Genomic DNA, 24202 nt, shown 5'->3' on the forward strand with positions numbered 1-24202 from the left:
CACAGTGTAGGCTAGGGTCCACCTTCCAGGTCTACTGCTTGGAGTTGCTGAGCATGTGGGACTGCAGCAGGGCCACAATGTGGGCTCTCTACTAATTGGAGGGTATCCAGTGATGTTTACGAAATGTAAATAAAAATGAAATATAACAGAAAAAATACAGAAATAAATATATATAGAGTGTGGGGGTAAAGGGTTAAAAGCTGTGGGTGTGGTTCAGGGTGGCCTTACAGACATGGGGAAACAGGAGGTTTGTGGGGGCCCAATTAAAATAAATATATAAATCGATATATTTGTTTGTGGTAACATTGAATTTGTTGAAATATATTTCGGTACCATCTCATGGAACCAATATGGTACTGCAGCTGTGCCATAGTGATGGTTAACATCTACCTTCCAGGTCTACTGCTTGTATTTGCTGAGCATGTGGAACTGCAGCTGTGCTACAGTGTGGGCTAGGGTCCACCTTCCAGGTCTACTGCTTGGAGTTGCTGAGTATGTGGAACTGCATCCTTGCCACAGTGTGGGCTAGGGTCCACCTTCCAGGTCTACTGCTTGTATTTGCTGAGCATGTGGAACTACAGCTGTGCCACAGTGTGGGCTGGCATCCACTGTCCAGGTCTGCTGCTTGGAATTGCTGAGCATGTGGGGCTGGAGCAGGGCCACAATATGGGATAGGGTCCAGCTCCAGGTCTACTGCTTGGAGTTGCTGAGCATGTGGGACTGCAGCTGTGCCACAGTGTGGGCTAGGGTCCACCTTCCAGGTCTACTGCTTGGAGTTGCTGAGCATGTGGGGCTGCAGCTGAGCCACAGTGTGGGCTGGCATCCACCCTCCAGGTCTGCTGCCTGGAATTGTTGAGCATGTGGGGCTGCAGCTGGGTCCCAATGTGGGATAGAGTCTAACTTCCAGGTCTACTGCTTGGAGTTGCTGAACATGTGGAACTGCAGCTGAGCTATGGTCTGGGCTGAGGTCCACCTTCCGGGTCTACTGCTTGGAATTGCTGAGCATGTGGGACTGCAGCTGAGCCACAGTGTGAGCTATTGTCCATCTTTCAGATCTACTTCTTGCAGTTGCCGAGCGGGACTACAGCTGTGCCACAGTGTAGGTTAGCACCCACCTTCCAGGTCTGCTACTTGTAGGTGCTGAACATGTGGGACTGCAGCTGGGCCAAAGTGCAGGTTAGCACCCACCTTCAAGGTCTGCTGCTTGAAGGTGCTGAGCATGTGGGACTGCAGCTGGGCCACAGTGCAGGTTGTCACCCACCTTCCAGGTCTACTACTTGGAGTTGCAGAGCATGTGGGACTGCAGCTGTGCCACAGTGTGGGCTAGCGTCCACCTTCCAAGTCTACTGATTGGAGTTGCTGAGCATGTGGGACTGCAGCTTTGCTGCAGTGTGGGCTAGGGTCCACCTTCCAGGTCTACTGCTTGGAGTGGCTGAGCATGTGGGACTGCAGCTGACCCAAATAATGGGCTAGGAAGCAACAGTGTAGGCTAGGGTTCACCTTCCAGATCTACTGCTTGCAATTGCTGAGCATGTGGGACTGCAGCTGTGCCACAGTGTGGGCTAGGGTCCACATTCCAGGTCTGTTGCTTGGAGTTGATGAGCATGTGGGACTACAGCTGTGCCACAGTGTGGGCTAGGGTCCACCTTCCAGGTCTACTGCTTGGAGTTGCTGATCATGTGGGACTGCAGCTGAGCCAAAGTGTTGGTTTGCGTCCAATTTACAGGTCTTCTGCTTGGAGGTGCAGACCATGTTGGAATGCAGCTGAGCCACATTGTGGGCTAGGGTTCTCCTTCCAGGTCTACTGCTTGCAGGTGCTGAGCATCTGGGATCACAGCTGTGCCACAGTATGGGCTAGCATACACTTCCAGGTCTGCTGCTTGAAGTTGGTGAGCATGTGGGACTGCAGCTGAGCCACAGTGTGGGCTAGGGTCCACCTTCCAGGTCTGCTGCTTGGAGTTGATGAGCATGTGGGACTGCAGCTGAGCCACAGTGTGGGCTAGGGTCCACCTTCCAAGTCTACTGCTTGTAGTTGCTGAACATGTGGGACTGTTTCTGAGCCACATTGTGTGCTAATGTCCACCTTCCCGGTCTTCTGCTTGTAGTTGCTGATCATGTGAGACTGCAGCTGAGCCAAAGTGTTGGCTTGCGTCCACCTTGCTGGTCTTCTGCTTGGAGGTGCAGACCATGTTGGAATGCAGCTGAGCCACATTGTGGGCTAGGGTTCTCCTTCCAGGTCTACTGCTTGCAGGTGCTGAGCATCTGGGATCACAGCTGTGCCACAGTATGGGCTAGCATACACTTCCAGGTCTGCTGCTTGAAGTTGGTGAGCATGTGGGACTGCAGCTGAGCCACAGTGTGGGCTAGGGTCCACCTTCCAGGTCTGCTGCTTGGAGTTGATGAGCATGTGGGACTGCAGCTGAGCCACAGTGTGGGCTAGGGTCCACCTTCCAATTCTACTGCTTGTAGTTGCTGAACATGTGGGACTGTTTCTGAGCCACATTGTGTGCTAATGTCCACCTTCCCGGTCTTCTGCTTATAGTTGCTGATCATGTGAGACTGCAGCTGAGCCAAAGTGTTGGTTTGCGTCCACCTTACAGGTCTTCTGCTTGGAGGTGCAGACCATGTTGGAATGCAGCTGAGCCACATTGTGGGCTAGGGTTCTCCTTCCAGGTCTACTGCTTGCAGGTGCTGAGCATCTGGGATCACAGCTGTGCCACAGTATGGGCTAGCATACACTTCCAGGTCTGCTGCTTGAAGTTGGTGAGCATGTGGGACTGCAGCTGAGCCACAGTGTGGGCTAGGGTCCACCTTCCAGGTCTGCTGCTTGGAGTTGATGAGCATGTGGGACTGCAGCTGAGCCACAGTGTGGGCTAGGGTCCACCTTCCAAGTCTACTGCTTGTAGTTGCTGAACATGTGGGACTGTTTCTGAGCCACATTGTGTGCTAATGTCCACCTTCCCGGTCTTCTGCTTGTAGTTGCTGATCATGTGAGACTGCAGCTGAGCCAAAGTTTTGGCTTGCGTCCACCTTGCTGGTCTTCTGCTTGGAGGTGCAGACCATGTGGGACTGCAGCTGAGCCACAGTGTGGGCTAGGCTCCACCTTTCAGGTCTTCTGCTTGGAGGTGCTGAATATGTGGGACTGCAGCTGTGCCACAATTTGGGGCAGGGTCCACTGTCCATGTTTTATGCTTAGAGTTGTTGATCATGTGGGAATGCAACTGAGCCGCAGTGTGAGCTAGGGTCCGCCTTCCAGGTCCAATGCTTGGAGTTGCTGAGCAAGTGGGACAGCAGCTGTGCCACATAGTTGGCTAGGGTCCACCTTCCAGGTCTTCTGTTTGGAATTGCTGAACATGTGGGACTTCAGCTGAATCACAGTGTGGGCTATGGTACACCTTCCAGTTCTACTGTTTGTAGGTGCTGAGTGTAACACTCACCTGGTATCCACACGGATGTCACTCAGCCTGTTCTGACCTCCTACGACCTCGAACCCTTCCCTGGAGTCTACTCGACTGGAGACTGGGCCTGGAACAGAGTTTAACTCCCTATTATCTCTGTGTGCTTGAACCCCTTCTTCCCCGGGGTCCAACCCTTCCCTTTGATCCGCAGCTCACCTTGTTTTCTTGGTAAGTGTGCTCTCCGTCCTGCTTTCAGCGCAGGGGCGCGTTGATTGATGCAGGCTCGTTGCTGCCTAGTTACTTCACTGGCAAGAGTCCGACGGGTAAGTATAATGAGTCTTTTGAACAGTTCTCTAACTTTGTTCCTTTCCTTCCTTAGATGATGGCCGGCGTCTGGGGATGGCGACATGCTGCTGAGATTAGTAGCACTAAAGGTGAGTGAGAGCGCAATGTGACCCATTCGTATTTGTATTGAACTGAGTTCTTTTTCTGTGTCTTTTAGGTGCCGCAACGTTTTCAGCGTGGATGCCGGTTATGAAGAAGAAATGTGGTGAGTAAGCACGGTATGCGGCGCCTCTAGATGTTTCCACGCTAACCTGGAGTGTCTTTTCCCTCTTGCAGATGGATGAGAAGTTCCGGAGACAGAGTTCCCCCCAGAGCGGCTGGGATTCAGTTAAGCATTTGAAGCTCGTAAAGTCTTTAAAAATAAGCAAAGATTTGCTGAATGCTTACTAATGCCTTTTTTCTGTTATTTTCCCTTTTCCTGAGGAAGCGCCGTGCCGGGATGGGAATGACACTGCCGAAGATGCCCGCAGAACAGAAGAAGCGATGAATGATGGGCAGAAGCGCTACAAGGTAAGGCTGTCCCTTCGGTGTTCTTGTTCTTGCAGGAGCTGAGCGCAGAAGAAAGATGCAGGCCTACTGGAGACCGATCCGAACACGGTGAGTGTCACGCTGCAGGTGCAGAAAACACAAAGCTTGTTTCTCAGCCTGGGTGTGGCTTAAATAGTCTCTGGGTATACCAGGTGTCTCTGGGCTGAACCACACCCAAAAGACTAGACTGCACATGCAGTTCTGGGAACTGTAATATGTGGGGGCATCCATCTTGTCCCCATCAATGCACTACAAGTCCAATCCCCAATGTTATCCTATGGGAGTGAGTGAGTCTGGTGCCACCAGCGCCAAGTCTGACTCCAAGTGGGTATTTGGAGTGATGGAGAGGCCCTTGAGGGCCATGTAGGTGATCGTGGCCTGGCTCCAGCCTGACATCTTGGAGGGCTGGGGACATGAGGGTCAGGAATCTTGACACTGAGCATGTGGGACTTCAGCTGAGTCACAGTGTGGGCTAGGGTCCACCTTCCATTTCTACTGTTTGTAGGTGCTGAGCATGTGGGACTGCAGCTGATCCACAGAGTGGGTGACGGCGAGAGACCCCAAGAAGTGCTTGTAAATCACCCAACAGAGTCAATAAGAACACATCCCAGGAGGGAGTGAGACCAAGACCAAGTGAGAGTGATATTAAAGGCTTTTTAATCTAAAATTAGGGCAAGCAGAATCTACTCTGCTCACTCCGAGAGCGCTCTGCAGAAAACATGTTACAAATCGATTTTATACAACTTTTGCGTCATCCACGAGAGGGGAGGCCTAGGGGGCACATGATGAGTTGGGATTGGTCACTAAGGGCAGGCACCTATAGGTGCTATAGGGTCAGAGGCGACCGATTGACCTGAGGGCATGTGATGAGATGACGTGGTGTCCGGGGTTACTCGGTCGGCTGGGCTCATCAGCCTGGTATTCCATGTTGCCTTTTATGTAACCGTCGACATCCTAGCCGCGTAACATTTGCCCTTGTGGCCATGCACTCTCATTCGTTCAGAACTCTGATCTGTTTGTCCAGAGAAAAGGCCTGTATCTGAGCACTTGTGAAAATAGGGCTCAAAGGCAGGCTATTTACTACTAGTCATGAATTAACCGTCTCCCATCAAATGTGGTGCTCCCCTTGTTCAAACAACTCTGAACATACTGGCTAGGGGGGAGAGTTCATGGGGTTAATGCGGGGTCGAAGGTGTCAATTTAATAACAACAAGGGTGACTTTAGAATAGATGGCTGAGATGACTATGTCACGGGAATGCATTTCATTGTGGGGGGGGGTTCAGTGATTGAGTATCTAAACATCACTAACTCTCTGTTGGCACCCAGGTGAACTGGAACGAATCGAGGCCCCTTTGCAGTCTGGTTTCATATTATACAATAGTTCAGGGTACTTCCGAGCATAATTTTTACATGTAGCTTTTAACACGTGGCTGGCTATTTTACGCTCAAATCACATTGGGTTAGGACATGCTTCATCTTCCATTTGACTGGGCACTCTCATCATAACACAAAGGGAAAGCAAAGAATTCATCAAGAAGTGATCAAGAAATAAAACATATCTTTGGCTCAAGATTCACCTATTCGTAAATGTACAAGTCGAAGGTCAGGGTCTATGGGTGTGTCTTTAACTGGGGGTGAGGCTAGCCAGGAGTGATCAACTTCTGCATTAAGCTTATATGACACTATATAAGTATTCACATTCGACCTTATAAAAGTGAGGTAGCATGGTGCTGGTGTGTACAGATTTGTATTGTACTGTTACAAACTATTGCTATGAGCATTTCAGAACCATGCATCATGCTTTCATCGTAGCGGGGTAGCATAGAAATTTCTAATTTCACACGTCTATGTATTTATATTGTTCTTTCATAGGCCTCCTTAGTCTACCATTATGTTTGCACGATTTTGCACAGGAAGCTTACTTTTGTCCATTTTGAAAGAAAAATAGGCTCACGGCTTAAGGGTCTGTTTAACTATTGGCTCTGCCCTGGAGGGTACTGGGATCATGTTTTTATGGCCGGGGTCTATGGGGTGTGGGGCAGGTTTATAGAGACAGATAGCTTTTGCTCTGGCCCCTGCTCTGGGCTGCATCTGGGTCAGTGAAGGGAGACGGAAGGCAGAAGATACAGTGTGGGTTTTGTTGCATTCTTGCAGCGAGCCTTCTCATGGGAACCGAACAGTCGCGGAGATGGCACAGGAGAGGAGGTGGGGGGGAGGGACTTGCTCATTGTGCACATCTGACGGGGACAGTTGCAAGCCTGAGTGAAACCTTCACAACTGTTTTAACTTTGCAAAATGGAGTCGGTGGTTTACAAAATTGAGTCTTAGTCACCTCTGGTTTTATATTGTTATAAGGGTTGTATGCATGGGGGTCACATTCCTAGAGATATTCACCCACAAAATGGTTCACAGTTCCTAAAGGTATTCCCACATGAGTGGGAGGTGGGCCCTGGACCCAAAGCAGCGTGACTGGGCCTAACCAGGAAGTGTAGGAATAGGGGAGGGGGGTCTAAAATGCAACCTCCTTCCACTCATTGGCTAGGGTCCACATTCCAGGTCTTCTGCTAGGAATTCCTGAACATGTGGGACTGCAGCTGATCCACAGAGTGGGCGAGGGTCCACCTTCCAGGTCTTCCGCTAGGAATTGCTGAGCATGTGGGACTGCAGCTGATCCACAGAGTGGGCGAGGGTCCACCTTCCAGGTCTTCCGCTAGGAATTGCTGAGCATGTGGGACTGCAGCTGATCCACAGAGTGGGCGAGGGTCCACCTTCCAGGTCTTCCGCTAGGAATTGCTGAGCATGTGGGACTGCAGCTGATCCACAGAGTGGGCAAGGCTCCACCTTCCAGGTCTTCCGCTAGGAATTGCTGAGCATGTGGGACTGCAGCTGATCCACAGGCTCCACCACCAGCTGAATACAACGATTTGGAAGAAAACACACCTGTGGCTTCAACAGGTACATGCCCTGATGGTCAACAAGGCCAAGGTTTTTGGCTCATGCACTTTAAGATGTGTGCCCCCGTTACACATCATTTAGAAGGTAGTAGGGTCTCTCCCGCGAGTGTAGGCGGGAGAGTGTTTAACCTCTTGAGGTCCAGGTCAGGCAGGCTGTAGTAGTGGAACACCGACTGCAAGAAGACGCAGGACACGGCGCCAGGTAACAAGGGTGCCTGGTTATTTGGACCCTTCAGCTAAGTCTGGTCAAGGGTACAGTGGAGGCAGCTTTTGGTGCCAGGAGGGGCGGATAATAGGGCACCAGCGGGAGGCTGGGGAGAACACTGGGCATGCATGGAGCAACTACATGCAGCCACTTGCCACCCCCCCTTATTTCTGATCTTCCCCTCACACACACACTCTTTTTTCTTACCCTCAACTCGTGCTTCCTCTCCTTTTCTACGCACGCTTCCCTGCTTCCCCACGCACATCCCTCCACTTGATTGTTTTTATACACTAATGCTTAGAAATTGCATGTTCTGGAAAATGTGTCGCCAAACTGCAATTTGTAAGCATATTTCAGTTAAAAGGACCTCTTCGCACTTCAGTAACAGGCAGGACCGGCGTAAGGGGCGGTCGAGCGTTGTAGCTGCACACAGAGACAAGAGAACATAGCAAGTGCCTTTTATATTGGTTTAAATTATTTTAATACAATGATTTCTTTCTGTCAGATCATTTATTTCTGAGTGCATGCATTCCGACTTCAGAAACGAATTATCTGAGGTCTTTCCGAAGTTGGGGGCAGGCGCTAGACTTCAGAAAGTAACGTTCTAGTTGCTGCACCCCGCGCTGCGGCAACACAAGGCATTACAGGTGCTTCCTGGTTCCTGTCTGAGGAGTGGAGGCGGGAGCCGCTGCAGCAGCTGAGTGAAGGCCTTCTTAGGAAGACAGATTCGGTTTCAGAGCAGCAGGTAAGAACAAAGATATGCTGCGTGTGTGTGTGTGTGTGTGTGTGTGCTTGCATGCATGCGTGCTGCATGTTTATAATGTATGTATGCGTGCGTGCATTCAATGGTGTGTTATTTATTATGTGAGATGTCTGTGTGTGTGCTTGTCTGTGTGTGAAAGAGGGAGTGAGTGTATTATGTATGGGTGTCTGGGAATGTGTGAGCGAGTGTATGGGTGCGTGAGTGAATGAATGGTGTGAGTAAATGAGTGAATTAATGTTCTGTGAATGAGTGTGCACCTGTGGTTGTGCTGTGCATGCCACGGAAACGCTGATTTTGGCATTGGGTCGGGGAAGGGGGGAGGCGCTAGGGGCTGGAATGCCATTTTCTCAACAGGTATCCATCCATGGTAAAGCAAGCATGTCATGTATTATTATGTGGTACAGTTCTGTATCCAATCTAGCCATTGTGTACTTTGGTCTAACATTTTATACTGGGCTTCTATAATAAAGCAAGCATGATAAGTGTTATTATCTGGCTAGAGCGGCATTTGGGTGCAGACAATCTAGCCATGTGTTACTGTGACATGGCATTTTATTCTGGGACAACTACATTCACATGGGAGAGAATGTTGAGGGGCTGCACCCAAAAATCTCTTACAGGGCGTGGGAGACCTGGGGCTGGCATGTGTAAGCAGTAAGAAAGTATCGAAACATAACGTAGCACGGCATGGAGACAGTATGGGAGCATTTACCAGCACAGACGTTCCTCAGCAGCTTCATGTCTAACTGATAAACAGGGTGCATTTCCTCGGGTGCCACATGGCACCGGCCGTGCCCTCATGCATCAGGAGCACCTGCTGTTCTTAAATGTAAGGGGAGAAGGGCACACACGCATTTTCTTCCCGGAGTTTTGGTTTGAATTTTGGGATGTCAGCTGTTAGGGGATATTTGTGTGATGACTTCATAGTTCTCTTGCAATGCATCCAGAACATCTAATGTTATGCCGGTAAGATAGCTCAGCGGGTTGAGTGCTTGCTGCTGCGATCTGAGCGTGATCTGCAGGTCCGAATCACGGCAAAGCCAACTCAGCTTTTCATCCTTCTGAGGTCGATAAATGAGTACCAATTTCGGTTGGGTGATATTGTATGTAAATATGTGCTCTGTAAAGTGCTTTTGATTAAGGCGCTATATAAATAACACATCATTAACTGAGCATGAGGAACTTTCATGTACCACTTTGCCACTGTGGGGAAAAGATGAACGTCAGGCCTGGTCGTTATGAGTGCCCTTGTGCATCGAGTGTGATAGGGAGTGATGTGGGATAGTATGTGATGTCTCTTGTACTGTGACGATTTTATTGTCCTTCATCATCATCATAATATTTGTATTCAGATGTCTCCATTAACATAATAAATACAATAGATCACAGCGCATTACATAATAAAACAAGCGTGGGCATACATATCAATAAACTATAACTTAATCCAACTAAAACCACATCCTTTCGAGTTTAATATCACCTTCACACCTTTCCTCATGCGTCCCTACTAAAGTGTGTTATGCAGAACCTCTTCTTTAGAGACTGACCTAGCTCGTTCATCAGATCATAAAGAAAGTGTTAGGTAGTACAGTTAAACATTAAAAACATTGCCTCCTAATAGAGAAAATAAGGCCTCCGCCATCGCATCCTCTCCAGGTTATAAAATGGGCAAAACAAAATAAAGTGCCCCAGACCTGCATCCTCACACATATCACAGTGCATTTTATTGAAGTTTTTGACCAAGTACTTCTTTTCGCCAGTAGAAGCCGTTTTAACCCGGGGATCCTGAATCTAACGTCGCCCTCGGGGGTACAAAGGTCCTCTTAAACTGTACATAGGCTGAGATGGACGGTAAAGTACGGATTCCCCCCCCTTCCCCCCAGCCCCCTCCTATACAATTTTTTCCTCCGGACCAACTTTTGATTTCTGTCTTGAATTGGTCGTGATTGACTCGTGCTCTTCCAGCCAGGAACCTTTCCCAGAGCCTGCTTCCAGTCTTATACCATTCTGGCTTATACACTTCCAGGCGACTTTCCATGACTGAGAATCCCAACCAGAGATTTGGATTTGCGTTTACATTTAGTTTTACTTTTGCAAAATAGGCTAGTTGCCTGGCTCGTGCCTGGGAAGTGCACGCCAGCTTATTTCTAAGCGCGCTGCTGCTCAGGCAGCCCGAGGGAAGGTGCACAGATTTGGCCACCAACATTGCAATTGCACAACCTCAAGGGGTTCACAGGAAGAGTAACCCCAAATCTCACTACCATAAAGAATTTGAGTTAAAACTTTGCATTTAAAAACCTCAATGCATTTACCCAATCTTCGAGCACCATATTTGAGTAGTAGTAAATCCGTTTATTGAAATGTAAAATCCATTAAAAACACACACAAACACATTGGGCCTCATTATAAGTGTGCCGGTAAGCTTACCGGCGGCGTTGTTTCCGGACCGGTACACTACGGATTTGCCTTGCCAGAGCCGCTATGCCCGACAGGTCTGACCCTGCCGGGCACAGCGGCCATGGTAGGCAAGCCGCCATGGAAGCACCGGCACTGTTAACAACGGTGCCGCTGCTTCCATCGTCCCCATTCCCATAGAGTCCGATCAGACTCTATGGGAATGAGGACTTACAATTTGCCGGCGCCTGACTCCCCAGACCGCCATTGTTGTAATCCCGATGTTACCGGGAAGTCAGGTACCAGTAAATCAATACGGGTCCAGTGGCAACCTGCTGGTAGCACCAGCACGGCTACTGCTGGAGCAGAAATGAGTCCCATTGTGTTAAAAAACTACACTTTTAACAATTTACCACCATTAAAAAGCAAAACAGTATAGTTAAAACATCTCTAAAACTTAAATCTCTTGTCTACTTCCAGGGCTGTCTTTGTAAAGTGGCCTAAATCAGATAGAAAACCCACATTGTCACATTGCATTACATAAACCAAACTATCCCCACGTGTTCGCAAGCCGTTTGCTTTCAAATGTGGTCTGATCCATTGCCTTCTGAGCTGTATTAAGAAACCGCAGTCCAACAGGAAGTGTGCTAAATCCCACTTAAATTTCAGTCCACAGGGACAGATCGCTTCCGCTTCAAGCCATGGTGTCCTTGTTCTCAATGGTAGCGAGTTTAACTTGGTCTATAGGAGGTCCTTCTGCATTCTGCAGATTTTTATTTTGGTAATTACTGGTGTGCTACCATCATGAGCTGGCCTGGGGCAATATTATTTCAGGGAGGATAAATGTGAGCATTTCATCCGAAGAGCCTTTAGCTCATGTTCTCCTGCTTTATCTTTTAGAAAAGTGTCGCGCTCTCTACGCGTCAGTTCTCCAAGCGCCCCTACATCATTCAACCCACATCTCCTCAACAAATCGAGTCCATGATTATTCCAGAGCCCCAAGTGCTTTCTTATTATTTCTATGGACTCTCTCACTGCAATCCCAATATTTGGGTTCACTGGTGTGCCCAGTGGTGCATTCAAATAAAATTCCAGGAACCTCAGCTGGACTTGTGGGGCAATACTAACCATTCCCAGCTCATACCTTAATACACCCCCGGGGGCTCTTTGCGGGACACCTGTGATGCTACGCAGTCCAGAGTTTGCAATGTATCGAGGTGTCCGCATGGGGCTGCCCCCCAGATCTCTGCACCATGATGGTTGTATTAATATTTGACCTGCGGACTTGAATGCACCTATCCAGGCATTTGCCATTGAGTTTGTAGAAAAAAACGTATACAACCTCTTAAGCTTACCATCGCCTGTTTGACTACCATGTTCATGTGGCCGCTCCATCCTCCCACTCTCGAAAATATCAAGGCCAAATATTTACATTCCTCTACCACCTCTATTATTCATTATCTAATGCCCAGGTGAACGAAGATTTTTTTTTGTTGCCTAAGACCAGTAATGTTGGTTTTTAGGGTATTCAGCTCGAGGCCATGCTCCAAAAGTATTTCCAAAAACCAAGTTACCGCCAATTTTACCACTTACCACCTAACTTGTAATGAGGCTGTAGGTTCTGTATCACCAAGTAAAGGCAGAATCTCAACTTTCTCTAACTTATGCATTGGGCTAAACTGGTACAGGGACTCTGGCCTTCTAGGTTCTATAAGATTAGTTTAGTTTATTAACAATTCAATAACAGCGGGTTATGGTCGCTCTCAGGGCAATGTCGGACTTCAAATCCCTATACTCATGTGATTGAAAGGCAATCAATCAGACAGTGATCTGTTAGAGAGCTCCTCAGTCCTGCTTTGAAAGTGGCTTAGATGGAGTGTCCCCTGCACACCTTCCATTCAGCTCGATATACAAATATTTATTTATAAAGTGGTCCATTTGCGGACCCATCGCCAAACTTTTGCCCATGATGCTTCTTTCGGGGATCCCACATACCTCTTCAGCAAAGACTGATATGCAAATGGATATTTCCCATCTGTGAAAGGTACAGTGAGCAAAAAGCATGTGCTGCAAACTCTCATCTCAGAACAGGTTATCATGCCATGTTCCTTCTGGAGAGGGGCACCTGCTACCTTTTTAAAAAAATTGTTTCGAGGGTGTATATTCTTGTTTTGGCCTAACTTTGCATGGAATTCTCTTATTAATATGAAGTCACCATCCTCACTTTTCAACCAATTCTTAGGGAAAAAATAATCCCCCTCATATGTACTTGATTGCTTTGTTTTGGGAGGGACATAGTTATTTATGATTGTTAATTGTTTTGCCTGAGAAGGGGGTGGATCAGGGATCATAACCGCTAATGAGACAGGATTATCCAAAGACCATCCTAGTACTCGACCTGGATGTTGCTTTTTTACCATGGTCACCAGGCCTCAGAACCGCTTCCTTTCACAGACTGTGCTGCTTTTACCTTAAAAACATCAAAATGATGGAAATGATTTCCTGGCGTTGTGTATCAGGTAGACGACATCATGAGCATCGAGCCACTGCATCCAGTCCTCATCAACCAGTTTGCTTTTCACACCGCAATGTTCCAGTTTACAATTTGCAAATAAGATTCCTTAGTGGCCCCCATTCCATGATGTGGTTTTATGCCTGCTTGGCCATTTCTTTTTTTTTTTGTTTAATGATTTTTATTGGTCGTTTAATAGTAAAAACATTGAAACAAATGATTAGATCAATCTATCAGTAGGTTTTTCATAAACAGAAATGCTGGAAAGAAGAATGCGTAATATTAATGAATAGATGAAACCGTCCAGTAATTAGTGTTTTATAACAATGTGGTGCAGACAAAGTGGCAAACGATATTGATGATCCAATCAGCATTTGATGATTATGATTAAACAAACAAGGGGCGACAGAGAATAGAGGGGGAAATGGAAGGGGGGGCATTCAGAATATTAGAAGTTGGGTAAAGATAATAGGAATAGACATGTCATCATTTATTTGAAGCATTGAAGCATTAGATATTCATGAACCATGAGTTGACATATTGTGAAAGGAGAGATATTCAGTAAAAAAGGACCATTTAACATTGTGTTTGAATCTGACATTAAGACGCATTGCCATGCAGGGTTCTAATCTGTGAATGTGACATACTTTGTTCCACCAACCTTTGACTGATATGTGTATGGAATCTTTCCAGTTGGCAGTGATGAGTTTAATTGCGACCGCAATAAATAAGTTATAGAGACCATAGGAGGGATGTGTTTTTTTTCCACTTTTAAGGGCTATGCTCTCTAGGAGTATTTTTGGAGAATGTACGGGGAGTTTAACTTTAAAAATGATGTTTAGGAGAGGCCACACCTCACGCCAGAATGAATGAACACAGGGGCAGTGAAAGAACATATGACTACAGGATCCAGGGTATTGCCACAAGTCCAACAGTTTCCATCTGTGCCAAATTTAGTTTTCAACAAGCGCAATGCTGTTGTAAAAGCCCTGTGGAAAAATAAACATAGATTTTGCAATATGTTAGCAGCTGTGTTTTGACCCTAGTCCAGAGTAATTCCCAGGTTATGTCGTCAAACCGCTTCCCACAATCTGTTTCCCTTTGAACTTGGATAGACCATCTATCAGTAGGAGAGTCCTCGGCGCCTAATAATTTATAAAATTGGGCTGCTTTGACATTGGGAATAGGGGTCATGAACAGGATCCTTGTAGGGTTGGGAGTGAGCTCATTCTGAGTGAAATTATCAAAGCTCTAAAGGCAAGCATTAACTAATTTGTTATAAAAGCTAAAGACCAATGAGGGTACGGAGAATCGTTTTTTTCAGTTCTTGGAACGATTCCCTGCCTGTAGCGTGATCAATTTGATGAATTAATCTGATAGCCAGGACTTCCTGTAAAGTGACTTCCTATTAAATGTGATATGTTTGTTGTTCCATAGAAATGGTGAGAATTGGACAGTGAGCGAGCGAGTAGTTTGTAAGAGAAAGGTTCTGAGGGCAGAAACAGCAGCCTTGATCGGGTTGGTGAGCTTAGAACATAGAGCTCCAACTATATTGAGCAAATCTTGGGTTTTGATAGGTGTAGTTAATTCCCTATCAAGAACAAACCAGGAAGGGAGGTCTTCGGTTTCAGAGAAGGTAAACCAGATGCATGATTGTTTAATTAGGAATGCACCATGGTGGCGTTTGAAGTCTGGAAACTTGACATGTCATGCTCAAAGGGGGCTCTAAGCTTGCTGACAGCAATTCTTTTATGTTTACCAATACCCCACAAGAAATTGGATAAGATAGAGTTGATAGCAGAGAAGAAGGGTATGGAGAGTGGAATATGGAGCATTTGTAAGTAATAGAGAATGATGGGTGAAAGCATCATCTTGATAGTTTCAAGACGCCCCCACCAAGAGAAATATAAGAGAGACCAAAGAGAGGTAAGCTCCTTGAGTCTTCGGAGAAGAGATGAAGCGTTTCATTTTGTAGTATTCCTAGTGGAAGAGGTATAGAGAAGACCCAGATATTAAAGTGAATTGTCACACCATTTAAAGCCGAACATATCAATTTCATGCTTGAGGCAGAATGAGTTAAGAGGTAAGTTTTCTGATTTGTCCTTATTCAATTCATATTCAGAGGCTAAAGAGAAATCATTTAGGATGATAATAGGCATGGAATATGATCTTTTGTGTTTTTTAAGAGAATAAGAATATCATCAACATATACAGTGAATCTGAATTCTTGTTCACCACAAGTTGCGCCCGGATTCTGAGTGCCACTTCTTATACCTTGTATAAAGGGTCAAGAGATAAAACATATCTAATGTGTGAAAGTGGGTGGCCCTGTCTTGTGCCCCTTTTAAGGGGGAAGTAGGATGATGATCGACCATTAATAAAGGTAGAAGATTTAGGATTTGGAGTATAGAAGTTTAACCAGCGAGACAAAGCCCTCCCCACAGCCATGCCCGCGTAAAGATTGAAACATGAATTCCCAACCCACCCGATCAAAAGATTTTTCAGCATCAAGCACCATGGCGGCATAACCTTGTTCATCTGTTTTGTTTTTCGCTATAAGATGAATGGCATCAAGTAAGAGTCTTGCATTTGAAGAGATGTTTCTCCCTTTTACAAGGTCTACCTGATCTGCTTTAATTAATTTGGGGAGGAAAGATTTAATTCTGTTAGCAAGTATCCTTGCAAATATCTTGCACTCAATGTTTTTTAGGGAAATGGGCCTATAGTTTTTAGGGAGGTCAGAATTTTTTACAGCTTTCTGAAACAGAAGTAAGGTGGCTTCAGCAAATGACCCAGAGGAAGAATTTTTGTTAGCGAAGTAGGTGAAGAGTGATTTGAGTTTGGGGGATAGAATATTGGAAAAGCGAGGAAAGAACTCAGGAGATAGGCCATCAGGACCAGGTGCTTTACAAGTGTTGAGATCTCTGATTGCCTGAATGATTTCTTGGGTGGATATTTGGCACTCAACGCTGCTGAAATCTACCTGCGGATAGGAGTCTCTCTTAATGGTTGGAAAGAAAGACAGCAGGTTGTCCGGAGTGATAGTGGTGTCTGGGGAGTAAAGGTTTGAGTAAAAGGTTTTGACAACTTCTAGAATCTCATTGTAGTTTGTAACGGTAGTGCCCATGCTGTTTTTAATATGTGAGATGAAGGTTTTCTCTTTCCGCGATTTGAGATAAGAAGCAAGAGCTTTCTCTGCTTTATTAGAGGTTTGATATATTTGGGATTTGAATTTTAAAATGGTCTTAGATGCCTGTTCTGTAAGTTTGTCATTGCTTTGACTACATAATGATAAAACATGATGAAGAGTTGACTGAGAAGTAGTATGTTTTCTCAGTTTTAGAGAGTTCAAGAAATAATTAATCCAATTCCTTCCTGTGTTCTTTCTTCTTTCTACTAACATACTGAATGACATGTCCTCTCAGTGCTGTTTAATTGGTAACTGACTTAATAAATTGATCGTCTTGTAATAGTATATTATTGAAGTGTCATCTGCTGGTGTGTTTGCGGATATTAAGAAAATAAAAGGTGGCAATTCACAGGGGCATGATCAGAGATAATGATGTTGGCGATATGAGAATCAAGAATAGTGTGTGACAGTGACTTGGTAACACAGAAATAATTTAGCCGTGAGAAGGAATCATGGAGCAGTGCGTGAAACGTGAAATCAAAGTCTGTGGGGTGTGAAAGTCTCTAAGTATCTGCCAAACTAGTCTCTGAGATACAGCGGATACATGAGTCATGACATTTGGATAGTCATGACATTTGGATCCACGGAAGCAGCATCTGGATCTCCTGTCCATGAATGGCTCAAGAACATTGTTAAAGTCATTCCATACCACTAGGTTAGTGAGGTCCGATTGTAAAATGTTTTGTTTAACTGAGTCACAGAAATTGGGATCTGGCACAGTGGGGCCATATATATTCATAATAGATATAATATTAGCCCTAATCTGCAGCTTAACCCACGCCCACCTACCATTGTTATCAGTGTTTTGATTAATAATCTTGTAGGGGAGGTTCTTATTAATGCATGGCTACACCATTTTTCTTTGCTGGGGCAGGGCTGGCAGTTACATCTTGGCCCCAGAGAGATTTCAATTTCATTGATTCAGTCATGGACAGGTGGGTCTCCTGGATTCAGGCAACAGAGGGACAAAATCTTTTTAGATGTGAAAGTACTTTACACCAGTTAATTGGGTTATGATTTCACATTCCATGATATGCAATTAAATCCACTCATTATCTACTACAGATGTTTAAAGGATAAAAATGAACAGTACATGTTATAGCAATTGAATAGGAGAAATACCCATTGCAGAGTAATACAGAAAAATATAAGCATAAGGAAGGAATGGGCGAACCTCATCTGCTCAATTTTTAAAATCTGCCGAGAAAGTAAAACCATTCCGGATTCATGGTCAAAAGCCCTGATCGTTCCGATTTTTAAAAAGGGAGCCAGAGACGATCCCTCGAATTACAGACCAATAGCCCTGTTAGATGTCATTGGGAAAGTTTTTGCTACAGTCTTATTGAATCATTTTCGCAAATGGGCAGCCACTGCTGGCTGTTCAGATTTTTTCCAAACCGGATTCCAAAAGAATGCAAATACGAGTGCTAATATCCTGTGCTTGAACCTACTCAAAGACAGAGCTATGACGGGATCTTCTCAGATCTACCTAGCGTTCGTTGACTTGTCGGCTGCTTTTGACAGAGTGAACAGGTCCAAATTGTGGTCCAAACTCAAGCGTTGGAAATGTCCTGCGACCATTTTGAACCCAATAATCAAACTTCACTCTGAAACCAGTATAAAAGTACGCCTAAATAATCAAGGCCTAATGTCTAACTCTATCCCGACTTTTCAAGGAGTAAAACAGGGTTGTCCCCTGGCCCCTGCTCTGTTCATATCATTCCTAGGAGATTTCAAAGAGTCCCAAGCTAAAATCAGATCCTTTCCTCCGAAAATAGGCAATACTGAGGTGCCCAGACTTCTATATGCGGATGACTTAATATTGCTTGATCAGACCCAGATCGGTTTGCAACGACAATTAGACAACCTTTCGACCTACACCACCGAAAACAACTTGGAAATCAATAAATCAAAAACCAAGATAATGATTCTCCAAAAACAAGGCACTAAAAGAAAAAAGAAAGTGGTTCCAAATTGGTTCCTCTACGGCACCAAAATAGAAGTGGTCGAGTCGTTCAAGTATCTCGGAATTCAACTCGACAGCACAAAGTGGGCCAGGACCCTGCAAATTGACCTATGGGCGAAAGCCAAGAACTTAGCAGCACAGCTGAGAGCTGTCGATCGGAAATACGGGAAATTCTCTCTGCAACCTGCTATCAACTTTTATAAGGCCAAGGTTATCCCCTCGTTGACTTACGGCATGGACGCCACCCCGTCTATTCCTCAGGGCCTCTGGGTCAAACTCGAAGGCTTTATCTGGAGATCGGTGCTGGGCTTACCTAACTCTGTTGCTGTAGCCCCGATACGACGGGAACTCGGTCTTGTCTCTCTAAAAGCGGTGGTGGACATCGCAACTCTATACCTGTACAGGAAAGTCATCCACCCGGAGAGTCTAGAAATCTATCGAATAATTGTCGAAGAGATCGAGAAGGGCAATAACCTAACGATGAACAAATGGGCACAGGATCAAAATTCGATATTGGAAGAAATAGCTTGTACTAAAGAAGAACTAAAGTACAATCCTGTTAGGATTAAAACCAAACTACAGTGTACAGATTGGATCCAGACAATCGAAAAAGCAACTGGTAATAAATTATTAGCACATCTTCCTATGAACATCAACAAATTGAAAGAACCTATGGCATATTGCAAACGATATCCCAACAAAGCCTTAATGAGAACTTTCCTAAAAGCCCGCCTCAACGTTCTTCCGACGCAGGAAATTCTGGCGATCAGGACAAGATCCACGACAAATGCCTGTAGACTGTGCAAAAACGCTGCAGAAACGGAATCCATCAGACATCTTCTAATGCTCTGTCCTGCCCTGCACCAAGAAAGGATGGCCTTTTTCAGCCCCCTGACTGTTAACTCGTTTGCAAGCAAAGAAAGCATCTGGTGGAACCGCTTAATAACTGGGGACAAGACAAGATGGCATACGGCGTCAGCTAAACTGCTGAATCTAGCACTCCAAAAAATGACTCTGTCCACTGCCACTTGAGGCAGCATCTCTTAATGGGTGGAAGCTGATTCCCTGTTCTCCTGGTGGTGATGCTTTTTATTTTTTCTTTCCTCTACTTCTTCCTTTGAGCTCTTGTAAAAATCTAGTTTGATTATATACAAGTAATAAAAAAAAAAAAATAAAAAAAAAAATATAAGCATATAAATGTCATGGCGTGTGTAATGTGCCATTTTAGAATCAGTACGACACATAAGGAGGATACATAAGGAAGATGGGGAGGCAGATGGACCTGACATTTGTATAACATGCCAGAAGAATAGGAGATGTAGAGAAAGATGAAGAGAGTGAGAAGTAGTAACAAATAGGTGATGAGATAGTTGTCTGGTTAATAGAGAGAGATGAACAGAGAGAAGTTGAGAGCTAGGTGACACCTGGCCGGACTTCAAAATGAGTCCTACAGGATCAAGGGCATCCGAAGCACAACAACCGCACCCACAAACTATATCAAGAATAACTGAATATGAAGTCAAGGACTGCAGCGAAAAAACGGAACAATACGATACTGAGATATAACAGTCTGGGTGGAGAATCAGGTGCCAGAGGTAGAGGGCACAGGTGGAGTAGAGGTATCCATGATGTCAGCTTTGAGGGAGCTTATAAAGGATTTAAAGTCTGCAGGATCATCGAAGACAGACGTTTTCCAATTATGTGTTACTTTGATGGAGCAGGGATGGAAAAAAACACATCTGATGTAGAGCTGCTTAAGGGCGGGACGATACGAGAAGAATTCATTTCGCCGCTGTGCAGTTTTTCGAGCAACATCCTGAGAAATGTATATGCTGTTGCCTTGCCAGATAAGAGTGCTTTTTTCTTTAGCTTTGGAGTTGATAAACTGCAGCTGTGAAAATTCCAATAATAGAAAATAAGAGTACGTGGCATGGGATGGTCCGCATTAGCAAGTTTTAGGGGCCCAATTCTATGCGCCTGTTGAATATTGAGGACGATGTCCAGTGGATTGTGGAGAAGGGCTGAAAGCATGTTCTGCAGAAACAAGATGGTGTCTTTCCCTTTGCATCCTTCAGGTAGGCCTGAGATACAAAGATTATTCCTTCTTGCTCGATATTCAAGTTCTTCATTGTGCCTCTTGAGCTCTTTGGTTGATAAACTGCAGCTGTGAAAATTCCAATAATAGAAAATAAGAGTACGTGGCATGGGATGGTCCGCATTAGCAAGTTTTAGGGGCCCAATTCTATGCGCCTGTTGAATATTGAGGACGATGTCCAGTGGATTGTGGAGAAGGGCTGAAAGCATGTTCTGCAGAAACAAGATGGTGTCTTTCCCTTTGCATCCTTCAGGTAGGCCTGAGATACAAAGATTATTCCTTCTTGCTCGATATTCAAGTTCTTCATTGTGCCTCTTGAGCTCTTTGATGGTAGTTTCGAGTGATATTGCTCTAGGAGAGAGATCTTCTACCATGCTAACTCTTTTTTCGAGATCCTTCATTCTATTTTCAAATGCGCACATCCGTCATCGAGTTGTTGCAGTTTCATATTGGTAGTCTCATTGAAAGGCTTTAAGGACCTTATCTCCTGTAATAGTAATTCCATGCTGGGGTCAGAGGAATTGGATGGAGGCGTGGAGTCACTTTTGGGCCTTTTCAGTGTAGCTAGGGATGAGGCTGACTGGGAGTCTTTGTTCGTTTGTGCTAGCATCTGCCTGCCTTTTCCTGAAGCCATGGTGTATCTTAGTATAGTCAGTTGTAATGCCCCAGAGACAATAAGGTTTGGGCCAGGAAAATGTCTGTTGTGGTGTTGTGAGCAATAGCTAAAGTGATATTTCAGTCAAGTTTACAGCAGCATAAAGCTGGGAGAACGACAAACAGCCACAACCAAATGATGAGAGAGCACCCTCATTTTTCTAATCTTTACATGCATGGATATATTTGTAAGAACTACATTTTAAGGCCAATCAGATGATGCCAATCTGAAGTTGGCACACCCTTCCTATGCAGAGATTTAAAAAATATCATTTACTCAGGAGCTGTATCAGTGAACAATATACCACTTCATAGTTCCCATGTTAATTTTGTCCTTCACCCTCACACCAACTTTCAAATCTCTCAGAATCAAGGGAAGGCTCAAATCAAATTTTCCTTAATAACTTCTGTTATGTTTATCACACAAAATCGTGTTGGCATGGTTCAAATGGAGGTACTGTCACTTTTAATGAAAGACTGGAATGAGCGTTGTGGCATATACGCTGCCCTGTTTATGCAATAAAATGCATTTTTCTATTAAATAAACTCCAGCCTCCCATGCCGCGCTCACTCTGGCCCCCACCTTTGTTCTCATAAATTGCATTTCCCCTTAAGCATGTGACCCGCCAGAGGTTGGCTCATGTTTATCTTCGCCTATCCCTTCATGGCCTTGTAATGGCCCTGTCTGCCGTTTTAATGCAAAATTCATGGGAGTTGTGACCTCAGGGTCATTTCTGCTGAATAGACAGGTAGGGCTTTATCTATTTCCACTGTGGTTTCCAACAAGGGCAGTGTATTTCTTTATATTTCTAAGCAATGGACCTGATTGATTGTTGACAACCAGACCTCCTTCTTTAGGACTAGCAGAGGAAAGGTCTTTGAGGTTAAAGTTTCATTTCCGGAGAAATGACTGGCTGCAGGTAGAATTCTGCAAGAAATGGCTTTAACTCAAACACCAGGCATTTTACATGACATTTTATTAGGCACCTGCACCTTATATCCATGTGTAATGTACTTCTTTAATCTCACAGTTGCAAAAGACATTAGTATCACTTCTGGATGGTCCATATGTAGAGGGCAGTTATATAAGTAAACCATGTTCAAGTTCTAAAAATATAGTAGGCACTTCTCCCTGCATACTGGCATTTAGGATGAGAAAAAACAAAATCGTTCTTTTATTTCTTATAAATGCAAGAAGCTTGGTTTCACTGGAGATTTCAGGACCACGCTCTGGTATTAATGTACACACATTATCTGTCTTTTTAAGTAAAAATTGTAGCTTTCCATGGATTTAATAAACCAGCATTGCCAGCAACATGTCTTTCCTTTCCTTGCTGAAATGCATTGTGCATATCTTCGCACTTTTGAGATTTAGGCCTGTTTTTGGTTCAATAGGCCTCTTGCCTGACATCACCATTTCTGTGCTGGCTGTAGACTTCAATGGGACTTTACAAATACTCTGGCCTCTTTATTTCTGGCATTCAGATGCTATATTTTACCCCACAGCAGGGTGGGAGGCAGGAGGAGGGGAAGACAAACAAGGAAGAGGCTCAGTGGATAGAGGTAGGGGGCTATGTGCCCATGGGCCTCATTATGACCCTGGCGGTAGGGGTTTAACAGGGCCGGTAGAGCTGCCAGCCCTGTTAAACCCCTACCGCCTCATTACGAGGTCCGCTCGCGGGACTCAGTAAGGACGCCTAGTAAAACCAGGCATCCTTAGCGGTCCCGCGAGCAGCCCAGCATGCTAACAATGGACCCGTCATTAACGGGCCCGTTGTTAGCATGCTCCCCATTCCCACTTGAGCCCTATGGGGGCTCAAATGGGAATCGGGATGTACCGGGTTCGGGTTCCCTGAATGGGGAAATACTGGGCCCTCCAAGATCGGAATGGCCCGGTATTTCCTCATTCAGGGAACCCGGACCAGGTACCCGGAATGGGGGTAGCCATGCCGCAAATAGCGACATGGCTACCTCCATTCTTGTAATGAGGCCCCATGTGTTTAAAACAGATGTACAGGCAAAAATGGCCATGGAAAACACTTACCGGGGCAGATGCTACTCCAGGCGACCGCAGATGTAAGTGCATTCTGGACCTTGGCCCTGGAAGCAACTATACAACGCTAACACAGCTGGCCCAATCAGGGGACGGGGCCTAGTTGAGAGAACTGTTGCAAGGGTTGTGTTAGGGCCCAAAATATGGATTCTGATATCACTATCACAGAATCTTTTCCATTCCCCACCCCCCATAAAGACCATGGCTTGTCTAAAAATGTGGTGGGTTGGTTGGGGTCTGAGGGGTGGGTTGAAAGTGGTGTTACAACGCGTTTGAATAGAAAGAAAAGCTTGCAGTGGGCTCATGCCTGGTGTTGCTGAGGGATGACTTCATGTAGACATTGAAAAGTGGCGATGCAAGTACTTCTCTTAAAGGAAAACCCGAACAATGCTAAGGAATGATGGGCTGGCCTCAAATTTAGGATCAGAAGATTCTGCAGTGAGAAAGGAGTGAAGCCATGTATCTGCATAAAGAGGTTGAGCTATTCTGCCTCGTTCCCTTCCTTTACCTTCCTTCCCTCCCTCCCTCCCTCCCTCCCTCCCTACCTACCTACCTTCCTTCCTTCCTTCCTTCCTTCCTTCCTATCTCTCTCCCTCCCTCTGTTCCTCCCTTTCTCCCCCCTCCTTCCTCTCTCCTCCACCTTCTTTTCCTTCCTTCCTTCCTCCTTCCTTCCTTCTTCCTTCCTTCCTTCCTTCCTTCCTTCCTTCCCTTCCTTCCTTCTTCCTTCCTCCTTCTTCCCTCCCCCTTCCTCCTTTCCTCCTCTCCTCTTCACTTTCCCTTCCTTCTATTTCCTTCCTCCACCTCTGCCCATTCCTTTCTGCCTTCCTTCCTCCTTCCTTCCTTCCTTCCTCTCTCTCCCCCTTCCCTCTTCTCCTCCTCCTTCCTCCTTCCTCCCCTTCCTTCCTTCCTTCCTCCCTCCCTTCCTCTCCCTCTCCTTCCCCCTTCCTCCCCTCCCTCCCCCTCCCCTTCCTCCCTTCCTTCCTTCCTTCCCTTCCTCCTCCCTCCCTCCCTCTCTCCCTCCCTCCCTCCCTCCCTTCCTTCCTCCCTCCCTCCCTCCCTTCCTTCCTCCCTCCCTCCCTTCCTTCTTTCCTCCCTTCCTTCCTTCCTTCCTCCCTTCCTTCCTTCCCTCCCTCCCTCCCTTCCT

The sequence above is a fragment of the Ambystoma mexicanum genome, chromosome 10 (assembly GCF_040938575.1).
Source record: "Ambystoma mexicanum isolate Mex_15411 chromosome 10, UKY_AmexF1_1, whole genome shotgun sequence".
Classification (NCBI taxonomy): domain Eukaryota; kingdom Metazoa; phylum Chordata; class Amphibia; order Caudata; family Ambystomatidae; genus Ambystoma; species Ambystoma mexicanum.